The sequence below is a fragment of the Spinacia oleracea genome, chromosome 5 (genome assembly GCF_020520425.1).
Source record: "Spinacia oleracea cultivar Varoflay chromosome 5, BTI_SOV_V1, whole genome shotgun sequence".
In the NCBI taxonomy this organism is placed as follows: domain Eukaryota; kingdom Viridiplantae; phylum Streptophyta; class Magnoliopsida; order Caryophyllales; family Amaranthaceae; genus Spinacia; species Spinacia oleracea.
This window is the reverse complement of record NC_079491.1, coordinates 43904219-43916616: the sequence shown is the minus strand read 5'-3', so window position 1 is coordinate 43916616 and position 12398 is coordinate 43904219. Positions and strand designations below refer to the sequence as shown.

The 12398-nt window shown below is 38.2% G+C and overlaps 1 long non-coding RNA gene across 1 annotated transcript; it reads left to right on the top strand.

Annotated features, from left to right (window-relative positions):
- The first annotated feature begins 5049 nt into the window (after positions 1-5049).
- Positions 5050-8876, top strand: LOC110800903 (uncharacterized). The gene is made up of 4 exons (XR_002536779.2): positions 5050-5296; positions 5685-5860; positions 5992-6047; positions 6166-8876. It is a non-coding gene; the product is annotated as an uncharacterized lncRNA (long non-coding RNA).
- Positions 8877-12398: the final 3522 nt, after the last annotated feature.

Here is a 12398-nt window from a genome sequence, read left to right as displayed (position 1 = left end):
CCAAATGTGTCTTTTCTTAAGATTTGGGGATGTGAAGTATACGTCAAACGATTAATTTCAGACAAATTTCATCCAAAATCTGACAAATGTATCCTTGTGGGCTATCCAAAGGAAACAAAGGGGTATTACTTCTACAATACATCTGAGAACTAGGTGTTTGTTGCTCGAGATGGTATCTTTTTGGAAAATAATCACATTTCCAAAATGACAAGTGGGAGAAAAGTAGACCTCGAAGAAATTCGAGTCGAACAACAAACTCTAGAGAATGCTCAAGATGACGTTCAAGATGAAACTCAGAGATCTTTAGAAGTATCTGGTGAGAATCATGGACAATCTAGAAATGTAACCCCGCGTAGATCGCAAAGATATAGATCTCAACCGGAAAGGTACTTAGGTATTTTGACGAACGAGAGCTATGACGTTCTATTACTTGAAAGTGATGAACCTGCGACTTACAAATAAGCTATGACGAGCCCTAGCTCCAAGAAATGGCAAGAAGCCATGCAATCTGAATTAGACTCCATGTCAGAAAACCAAGTATGGGATTTGGTCGATTTGCCAGATGGCTACCAAGCCATAGGAAGCAAATGAGTTTTCAAACTGAAAAAGGACAAGGATCGGAAAGTTGAAGTTTTCAAAGCTAGATTGGTTGCAAAAGGTTACAGGCAAGTCCACGGTGTGGATTACGATGAAAACTTTTCACCAGTTGCAATGATAAAGTCTAGTCGGATAATGTTAGTAATCGCTGCATATTACGATTACGAAATATGGCAGATGGATGTCAAAACCACTTTCTTAAACGGCATTTTAACAGAAACTGTGTTTATGACACAGCCTGAGGGTTTTGAGGATCCAAGGAATGCTAAAAAGGTATGCAAGCTAAAGAAATCAATCTACGGATTGAAGTAGGCATCCAGGAGCTGGAATATACGTTTTGATGAAGCAGTCAGCGACTTTGGTTTCATCAAGAACGCAGATGAATCTTGTGTATACAAGAAGGTCAGTGGGAGAAAAATTGCTTTTCTAGTACTATATGTCGACGACATATTACTTATCGGAAATGACATTCCTATGTTGAACTCTGTCAAGATTTGGCTTAGGAAATGTTTTTCGATTAAGGATCTAGGAGAAGCACAGTACATACTGGGCATCAAGATTTACAGAGATAGATCTAAAAGGATGATTGGATTTAGTCAAAGCACTTATATCAATAAGGTGCTTGAAAAGTTCAAGATGGCAGACTCCAAGTTAAGCTACCTACCCATGTCTCATGGAATGACTCTAAGCAAGACTCAGTGCCCAAAAACACTTGATGAGCGTAGACGAATGAATGGGATTCCATATGCATCATTGATTGGTTCAATAATGTATGCTATGATATGTACACGCCCGAATGTTGCGTACGCACTCAGTGCTACGAGCAGATGCCAGTCAGACCCAGGAGAGGCACATTGGACTGCTGCCAAGAATATTCTGAAGTACCTGAAAAGGCACAAAGATGACTTCCTGGTATATGGTGGAGATGATGAATTAATTGTTAAAGGCTATACGGACGCAAGTTTCCAAACCGACAAAGATGATTTCAGATCATAGCCTGGGTTTGTCTTCTGCCTCAACGGAGGTGCAGTAAGCTGGAAAAGTGCTAAGCAAAGCACCATTGCGGATTCTACAACTGAAGCGGAGTACATTGCTGCACATGAAGCAGCAAAGGAAGCTATATTGCTAAGGAAGTTCATAGGTGAACTTGGTGTAGTCCCCTCCATTAAAGGACCAATAGCCCTATATTGTGATAATAACGGAGCTATTGCACAGGCAAAGGAGCCTAGACACCACCAAAGAGTCAAACATATACTTCGTAGATTTCACCTTCTACGAGAGTTCGTTGAAAGAAAAGAAGTCGAGATAAGCAAGATTGGAACTGATGACAACATCTCAGATCCATTGACTAAACCTCTGCCGCAGGCGAAGCACAACTCGCACACTGCAGCTATGGGAATCAAGAATATTGGAGAATGGCTTTGATGTCCTTGTTTAATGTTTTAAAGGTTTAGAGTTTAATTCTTTGTAAAACATTATTGGTTAATCATTCATAATAAATGAATAGAATTCGTTTTTCCATTTAATTTGGGGTTTATTCACAATAAACATAAATGAATAGATGAGTCCCTTCAATTTGACGAAATATTCAAGATAAACTGTCAGGACCAGTCCTGTGACTAAGAAATGTCTATCAAGTGAACTTGAATGTCAAAAGTTGAAAATGGTCCCTGGTCGGAGTTTTCTATAAAGATGGACGCATAGAAAACGTTAGACGACTAGAATGCAAGATGACTAGTAGTTCTGTTTCTTGAACTATGTGGACATGGCAATGTCGTAATCATTTGCATAGATACTTACTTTGGGAAGACTAGTATCGGACAGACCTATGAAACTTTACTGTAAGAGATGAAAATATGTCATAAGTAAATTTCATTAAAATTATTAGACACTAAATCCTCTATACCTGAGTGATTTGAGATTACTTGTTTGAGAACTGCTTACTTTGACGTTGACCAACCGTCGCACCGTAAAAGGAGGCTATAAAGGCAACGCTCAGGTAATCACCTATCAAACGAAGTATAATCTCAAGATCGCAAGATTGGGATTGTCCTCCCATAAATCGGGATGAGATGCTGAAAGTTGTACAAGGCCACTCGGAGAGCTAGAAACTGTAAAATGCATGGCCGTGCTCAGATGAATCATAGGCTATGATTATCTGTTTATTTGATCAGTTGAACTCTGAAACCGAGAAACACCTCTGGACGTAATAAGGATGACAACTCTTACCTTATGTTCAAGAGCAAGCATCAAGCGACAAAGGAATTAGGAAATGCACACTTGTCCCTAAGGACAAGTGGGAGACTGAAGGAAATAATGCCATTGGTCCAAGTATGCATTTAATGATAAGTCTAATAAATGCGGTTCAGTATTAATTGACAAGTTAATAAATTCAGTGAGATCAAGTGAGCTGAATGCCTAGCTAGAGGCCACTTCAGTTCAAGTGGAATTAATGATATTAATCCACAGCTTACTCTTGACTGAACCCGTAGGGTCACACAAATAGTACGTAAACGGATCAAGTATTTAATGGCATTAAATACTCCATCTATGGATATTCGGATTCGACGGATCTTGGTTTCAGTGGGAGCTGAGATCGTCAAAGGCAAGAAATGAATACTCCGGAAACGAAGATATTGCCGGAAACGAAAATATGGATCGTATCGGAAATATAAATATTATCCAAGTCGTAGATGTTGCCGGAAACGGAAACATGGTACGTATCGGAAAATATTATTGGAAATGGAAATATTGCCGGAATCGGAAATATTGCCGGAAACGGAAATATTGTCAGATTCGGAAATATTATCGAAATCGGAAAATAATTCCGGAAACGGAAATATTAAATATTTGTTCGAAACGGAAATTAATTCCAGAATCGGAAATATTAAATATTGTTCGTATCGGAAATGAATTCCGGAATCGAGAATTTAATCGGAAGCGTATTGTACGAATTAGATGACGAGGCTCGCTAGACGAAGGCCCAGCACGAAGCCAGGCCGTCGCCCAGCAAGCCACACGCAACAAACCACACGCCAAGCCTCGACCAGGTCCAGCGCAAGGCCAGGCCCAGCCAAGGCCTTGAGCGCGCGCGCGGATCACAGGCAGCGAGCTGGGCCGTGGCGTTGTGAGCTCAGCGTGGGCTGTAAGGCCTGCGCGCGGGTGTACGGTGCTCGTGCGATGCTCGTGTGCGTGCTATACGAATCCTAAAGCTATCGGGATTCGACATATGATTAAATTCTAATCCTAATAGATAAAGTTTATTTTCATAGAGTCCTAGCAGGATTCTAATTAAACTAAATTAGTATTCTAATAGGATTATAAGTCCTTTTTCCATAACTCGATCTATAAATAGGGGACTAGGGTCACAAAGTTATATACAACATTGAAGTATTCAAAGGTAAGATTTTGAAGCAAAAATCAGCCAAACACTTGCAACCTATTTAGCAGAAATTCTTAGAACCTTAAGGGCGATTCTAGTTGGTCAAGCTTAAGGCGGATCTGGACGTGCTGTGGACTATCTACGGAGGGACGACACTTGGAGTCCTAAAGACTTGTTCTTGTTCGGTTCGGGCGCAGCTAGGGAGGGCACGCTACAAAGTGTATGCACCTAAATTATGCTAAATGATTATGTGTAAATAATATGTTTCCTGGCATTAAGTTTTTCCGCATGATTTATGTTTTGTCATATGTATCATAACCTCACACATTATCAGTCACATTTTGACTAAAATGGCTATTTTCGGTCCCAACTTTCAACTAATGAACTTAAATGAGTATTTCAAAGTCTTTTCATGTTTAATACACTTAGTTTTATGTTTGAAAAACTCATTCTCACCCATTTTGGTGAAGTTATGTATATTTAAGCCTCGTTAGTTCATTATCTGTCACAATTTGACTAAAATGGCTAATTTCGGTACCAACTTTCAACTAATGAACTTAAATGTGAATTTTGAAGTCTTTCCATATTTAATACACATGGTTTTATGTTTGAAAGACTCATTCTCACCCCATTTTGGTGAAGTTATACACATTTAAGCCTCGTTAGTTCACTATCGGTCACAATTTGACTAAAATGGCTAATTTCGGTCCCAACTTTCAACTAATGAACCTAAATGAGTATTTTAAAGTTTTTGCATGTTTGATACACTTAGTTTTATGTTTCAAATTACTACAAAAGGTGGAATAAGAAACGCTGAATAGAGAACGCTTAAGTTTGCTAAGCGTTTTATAGAAGTATAGAGTACGCATTTCAATTATAACCATTGTGTGAATAAAAGAATATAGCACGGCTACCTTTCTCAACCGTCATGTATTTTTTATTATATTAAAAATAATTAATTAAAGTTAATTTTTTTAGTAAAACATAAAATTGTGTCCAAGATTGACGTTTTTTATTCTTTTACAAAATATTTTACAATAAAAAAAAAATCTTAATATACGAATATTTGCTATATGACGCTCATCCTAAAAAAAACCAAAATAAGAGTGTTAATAGCCAGTTAAAGGGCAAAATCCCTAAAACTAACAGAGTGACTTCCATAAAAAACCAAAATTTCCTTCAATACTCCCGCAAAACTGAAGTGGAACAACCTCCCGACGCAGATCTGCACCGCCGCTCCATCGCACCGTCTTTCGACCGCTTCGTAGCCTCCGTTGAATGCCGTCTATACCACCGTTGCCTTCAATTCCGATATCGGTATGCTTAATGTTGTTTACCTATTATTTTGCAACTAATAATTTAGGGATTTGAATTTTTTTTTTTTTTTTACCAAATTGGAATATTTGAATAAGGAATTCTAGTTTTTAATTGCCATAAAATGAGCTAGGAATTCTTGTTGTAAAAATAGATATACGTTTAAAATTTTAGGTCGGATTAATTTTGTCGATTATTTTCCTCTTAATGAATACATGTGTGGAATATCAAATTACTTATGTAGGTAGAATTGGTAGAATTGATGTCGAATGAATTTGTTGAATTCAATCCAAATAAATTGATTTTCCTTTAGATGTATTATTTAGGTCAAATTAAATTGAAATTAGTTTGGGAAAGAAGCCATGGTTGACAATGTAACTGTAATATGCAGGTTATGATGTTTATCAGATGATTTTCAGTTGGGTTTTTTGTCCTGCAAATATGTTGGTGTTGTGATGTTGTCTGCCTTATATGCTGCAGTCTAGTTAAATTAGAAGGAGGGGGCGTGCACCAAATTAGCCGTAGCTGAGTTCTTACAATTACGGTTTCCATGAGGATGGTTTGAAGGTACACATTTCTGCTTATTCTATTCCAGAATCCAGAATCTTAACACAACATAATATATGTAAATTCTAGTGTAAGTTCTAAGTTTAATCTTTCTCGTTTTCTTAGTTAATATTTGTTAAACTCTTATGCAGATCTTTCTTTCCAACCTATATTCATATCTTTCCGTGTCAATGGAAGATAAAAAGAGGTTTTGTTCTTTCTCACTTGATTGTGTCACCAAACTTACGTGTTTTTGTAATTAGCTGGACCTCTGTACTGAAGTGTTCTTGTTTGCCTTTTTTCTTTTGCATATATGTAATCAATAGTAATGCAGCAGGCCAAACAGAAGAGCATTGCTTCCCGTTGATCCTTTTCTGATGGCCCTGGCTAGGAAATTCAACCCTAGAGAATATGATTTGTCGCAAGTAACTATCTTGGAGTTGCTTGATAATAAATGACTTGTCTTAGGAATTCAGATTTTGTTGCAAACTTGACAAGGTTAATGAAGATAATGAGGTATAAGAACGTTTTTTTGGGCCTTATATTCCTTTAGAAAACTCCACTACAAATAATTGTACTAAATTATTGATGCCTTGGTGGATGTCTGCGTCTTGAAAATCAAATCACTTTAATTCTGGTTGTGTTGTGGATGCACTTTGTTGATTGAATGTACTGCCTGTAATCGACTTGTAATTGACTGCCATTCACGCATCCTAACCTCTGCAATATAATGCCTCTGTCACTACCCGTCCCCTTCCTAGATGTTGTTTTCCTCTAAATTTCTCGTGTTAAAATCAATCCACCAATACTTGATAAATAAGAAATCTTTGAAATAGTAATTTTATGTGTAGTTTTCATCCTCTGGAATGCCTTGAACTACAATATCAGTAAAAGTTTCTTCTTCCAAATAGTACATCACCAACTTTTTTTCATCGGTATCCTTCTCATCCATCACTTTTTTGTTACTTTCATCGGATTTTGTATGATTGATTTCGTTACTTTCGTCGAATTTCTATCTTCCCTACTAAGATGTTCATGAATTGTAGATTGAGAAGCCTTATGATAATTAGCACAATCTGCTAGATTTTTTTTTGTCGGTATACGAAATCAATGAATGGGTTTTATCTGGGACTATGTTGAATTGGGGATGGGGTGTGAGATTGATTTACTTTAAGGAATACACCTTACACAAAGCATTCTTTTCCTTTAGTCAACATAACCGTCCAAGATCGGGCAATCAAACCATAGTTTTAGAGCTTGTTCTAGCTATTGGGTACAAGAAAGTCTCTTTTCAAACTTGTGTTTGGTTAGCAAACAGAGAAAACCCAATCTTAGACAAGCAATCTAGTGAGCTTAAACTTTAAAATTGTAATTTGGTCCATTTTCCATTGAATCTGTCGAGGCAGGTTAATTTCTCCCATATTTAGGGTACTGTTTGTTTCCTCAAAATTTGTTTATAAGTTCATTTAGAATTATGCATACTATTTGTGCTAGAGCTTTTGGACTTGGTAAAAGTTACAACCTTGTTGCACCTTCTATTAGCAAAAACAAAAGAGATTATAGGTTTCACGATCTGTCTATACGATCAGTAAAGAGCAAGGAGTCACGATCTGTCTATACAATTATACATGCTCAGTCACTTATGTAGATCTCCTTACTTCCTGATATTGTTAGAAGTTAAGTTATGAGATTTTCCGTGTAATCTTATTATCTAAGATAGTATTGTAGATGACTTAAAGTTGTGCATTACTAAAGCTAGGGAGGATTTCTTGTATGTTGCCAGCAAATCTGCAGTGAAGCTTTGTTTTGCTTCTAAAACCTTGAGTTTCCAAGACCTGCAGACATGAGCACATCCCCAACAGAATCCCTCACAACCATCCCATATCCCGTAGCATTTGTAGTTGTTGCAGCGTCAATATTGAGTTTAAATAAACCAATAGATGGGGTTGTCCATGTATGAGCTTCACTGTGGGAAGGTGCAGCACATTCGTCTCGCTCTTTTGCAGCTTCAAACTCGCCCAGGAGGTTCATCAGCCTATTACAAGCCAACACCAAATCAACTCTCTTCCTCTCAAACACCCACAAACACCAAAATGTTGGTTTAATTAAGAGTTCATGGAACTGTGAGGTCCTAATTAAACCTTGACATCAAAAAAAATTAGTTTAAATTTAGGTGACCATTATATCTTATAGAGCATGGTTATTCATTACTAGTAGCTTTGCTTTTCTAAATACTTAGCGCCTTAAGCTAGAGCCTTTTCATTAGATGGAAAGGCTTCTGGTCCTTTCTGTATTTATATGTTTTGTTATGTGTTCTGACTATTCTTTTACCAGTTGTATACTAACTCTTCTTGGAATTCAATGAAAATGAATCAGTACAATAAATTTGTATCTTTTTTCTTCTCAATCTAGTTTGGCTCATTTTGTAATATTCATTTACCATATATTCCTATAATATGCCTCTATATTCTGTCTCATTGTCTTCAGGTGTGAAACAACACCTGTATTTGCTGTATTTGCTGTACAGTAACTGGCATATTAGGAGAATGTATATCTCATGGAGTCATAACTGTCGTAGAAAAGTTAAACGCCTTGAATTTAATTTGAATGCATCCCATACTGAGCCCATGGCCTTTGTAGAACATAGAGGAAAGTTTAATGACAAGTTCAATGAGAGAAATATACTCTCATCACTTACTGGTTTTGTTGCTTGTTGCATGTTCTTTGTTAAATACTGACGAGCGCGCTAAGGGAGAGGTGGATCTCATATGTTACCGAATATTACCAACCAAATAACGATGAAGATCAAGATGATGATGACGATGATCTAGTGTGACTTAAGCTAGCTCAAGGAGATGGTTACCTCAGTTTAGTCCTGCATTTCTGCTGTTGCTGCCGAATCTGTTCCTACTGTTGCTGTTTTTTTTTTTTTTTTTTTTTTTAATAGTGATATTGGAATTTTTTTGCCGTAACTTTTGTAGATCATTTATATTTTATCAATCAATAATATGATTTTGTTATTGAATGAATAATATTATTTTGTTGTTGAATGAAAGGATTTTTGGAAAGATCGTGTGATATCATTTTTATTTTATCTTTTTAGATTTGAAATACATACTAGAATCGTAATATCCTATTTTAGGGATGCGTGTTTGTGAGGGGGTCGAAAAAGCACGAGGCTAATGCGTGACCTCGTCCCTCGTGGGTGTGACGCTTCTTTTTGTCAAATCAAGTGTAATCGGATTTCCTGTGAGTTTACACCCAATTGACTAGTAATATAGGAGTCGCCATTCAGTTTTTAACGACAATGAGAAAAACTGACAAAACCCGGTTATCGTGACATAAAGGGAGTGCAATTATGTTTGACCACGACGGTCGTAGGTTCCCTTATGATCCCTGGTGGTGGGGATCGCTCAACGTACACCCGCAGGGTAGAGATTGAGGGTTCGGGGGACTGTAACTACCGAGAGGAGTACTCGCTCTTCGATAACTCCAAAGGCAGGATATCCTTACTAGCTCAGCATAAATAATTGAAGGGACATGCGTTAACTATTAAACTAATCTAAGTCGATTTTAACAATATGCAACATATAGTACTAGATCGAACGCGATTATCTCATTTAGATTGTTTTAAGGGACCTAGCATGATTATCCAATTTCCCAAAAATATCATACTTATTAGGCGTGATCGAACAATCAGATTTAGTTAGTTTAACAGTTCATAAAAGGGCGAGGAAAGCAATTAAACCATGGAAAAGGGACACATTACGACGCACCCTTGAGAGGTGCGTCACGGTTCTCAGAAAACTAACCACTTTGACTTTGCTATTTCTCCTTTCATTTAACGAATCTCAATTTATGGGACGGGATATGTTCTGTTTGATTTATGGATCGATTGCGACAGAACGCGTGATCAGTTTTGCAGCGTGAGGCTTAGGCTTAGGGGTTCAGAGTCAATACTCAGAATAATCATTGTGTGTTGTCTTTTTCACGTCGAACTTAAGGCCCTATTTATAGAAAAGAGTTCGTGGAAAGATAGAATTGTAGAACTCTAATCCTCGAGGAATTAGGAAAAAACACGTCCCAGGTATTTTCAGCGCCCAAGGCTGGGCGTCAAAGATTTAGGCGCCCAGCTCTGGGCGTTGAAAATAGGATCCATGCGATTTCAGCGCCCAGGGCTGGGCGTTGAAATTGATATTTGGGCCGTTTCTTTGTCAGATTCGGACTCTTAGAATCCGGAGTGTATGAGGCTTAATCGAGTCTTTTAGTGCGTATCAATTTTATGACGGGATACGTCTGGGCCCGTTACGAACTCTAGGCTCGTTAGGATTTTAATTAATACGTGACTCTTATTTTTGAATCATATTAGGAATAGGATTCTCTCATAATTTCTATCTCATTTAGGATTTATGTTGGAGTGCAACACCTAATTCTGACAGGTTTCTATCTTTTATGACTTGCCACTTTTAACAACTACCCATTACGGCAGTTACTATTTTTAGCAGGTTTCCATAAATAGCAGGTTTCTATAAATAGCAGGTTTAGGGTGAAATGAAAAGGGGAATTGAGATTCGTCATTTTATAGGAGATGCGTTGTCAAGTGGAGATTTACGCTTTCATCATCGAACCTTCCCTTTCGGGAATGGGGACAAAAGTAGGTGTCTACAGTTAGCCCCCACTTTGAATGAGTCTTGGAGTAAGACGATGGTCAAAGTATTAGACGGAGTGCGTCGCACAAGCCATGGTGACCTATTTTTGCGAGGGTCTCACGAGCCCCCGAGTGATAACATTTGACTTAAGGGTCATAACTTGAAGTGTCGACATATCCCTCACGTGTCATTGGGATTTGTCAACTGATAGTATAGAAACTTCCTCTCTTTGTCACTGGAAGGATCTAAAGGTGCGTAGAAACTCCCTCACTTTTTCATTGGGAGTAGCTACAGATGTTTTCGAAATCAAAGCTATAAAGTGTAATTGGGCCTGGCCAAGCCCAATCACGAGGTAAATTTTTTTTTTTTTTTAAGATTCTCATTTTCAGGGTTAGCTAAACGAGAAAACCCCCTTGTTTTTATGGGACGTAAAACGAAGGAAATCCAGCACATCGTTCTTTTTGGAAAAAACGGAAAACCAATACTTTAATTTTTGGAAAAAAGGAAAAACTACTCACATCGCTCTTTTTTGGAAAAACGGAAAACCAATAACTACTCACATCGCTCTTTTTTGGAAAAACGGAAAACTAAAAGCTACTCACATCGTTCTTGGGAAAAACGGAAAACCAAAAGCTACTCATATCGTTTTTGGGAAGAACGGAAAACCAAAGGCTACTCACATCGTTTTTTGGGAAAAACGGAAAACCAAAGGCTACTCACATCGTTTTTGGGAAAAACGGAAAACCAAAGGCTACTCACATCATTTTTGGGAAAAACGGAAAACCAAAGGCTACTCACATCGTTTTTGGGAAAAACGGAAAACCAAAAAAAAGTTATCGCTGCAGCGACTAAGGACCTGCGCGGTTAGTGACGCAGACCCCGCCGGCTGAAGATGGCGAGCCTGTCCGCTAAGGGTGGACATCCATGAATTCGTTTTTTTTTCGACTTGGAACTCGCGTGGTTGGTGACGCGATCTTGCCCGCTGAAGATGGGCAAGTTTCTATTGCTTTTGTTCATCGTGATTTCTTTTGAGAATTTCTTTTCTTATTCATTCTCGCAGGAGCGAATTCTTTCGAGGGATGCTCGGATTTAGTTGTAACCTGAATGTGGGTTGACAACGTGCTTAGACGGACCATTGTTTTGTGGTCATCTTCTTTCGTGGTTTTGAGCTAGTCTTTTCGGCTCAATTTTGCCACTACCCGGGTCCTTGATTAGGAGACTATGTACGAGTGTCAACGGCGACCTTTCCTTGAGGTTGAAACCCGTTCTTTTGAGCTTACCCAAACATGGGGCTGCGTATAGCATAGTCCGGAAATACGATTTTGACTCCGCATACTCTTTGTTGGAGTATATATTTTTTCTAGCCCCCAAGCACTTGGGCTTGTCGATTACTTTTCTCCAAGAGGGGGACGGTTATAACGTCTTTTAATCATATTTGGGGTCGCGCTCATACGTGCGAGCGGCCTTTATAGTGGTGTGCTATTTTGGCGAAGTCGTGGAGTGCGACTTCAGTTTTCGACAAAGTTTATTTTCAAATAACATCCGGTTTAGCTTGGCCCGGATTAATCTTTTGATAGACAAACATTTTCTTTTTGAGAAATCAACGACTTAACAATATTCTTTTGGTGTTTCGAAGAATGACCTTGATATTTATATTTTGTTCATATTTGGTTTGAAAAGTGTACACATATTCCTTGAGACAAGTCTAAGTTTCAACCAAGTTCTAACATTCATTTTTGCTATTTGGGAGCTAAAGGTGCTTTTGGGCTTAATCTTAATTGCAGTGGGGCCTCGTGTCTGGCAACACGGTTTTAAGTCCTTTCATGTTCCGCGTTTTGTGAAATCTGGGCCTTGGGCTACATTTCCGGCGCCCAAGGCTGGGCGTTAATTATTTAGGCGCCCATCTATGG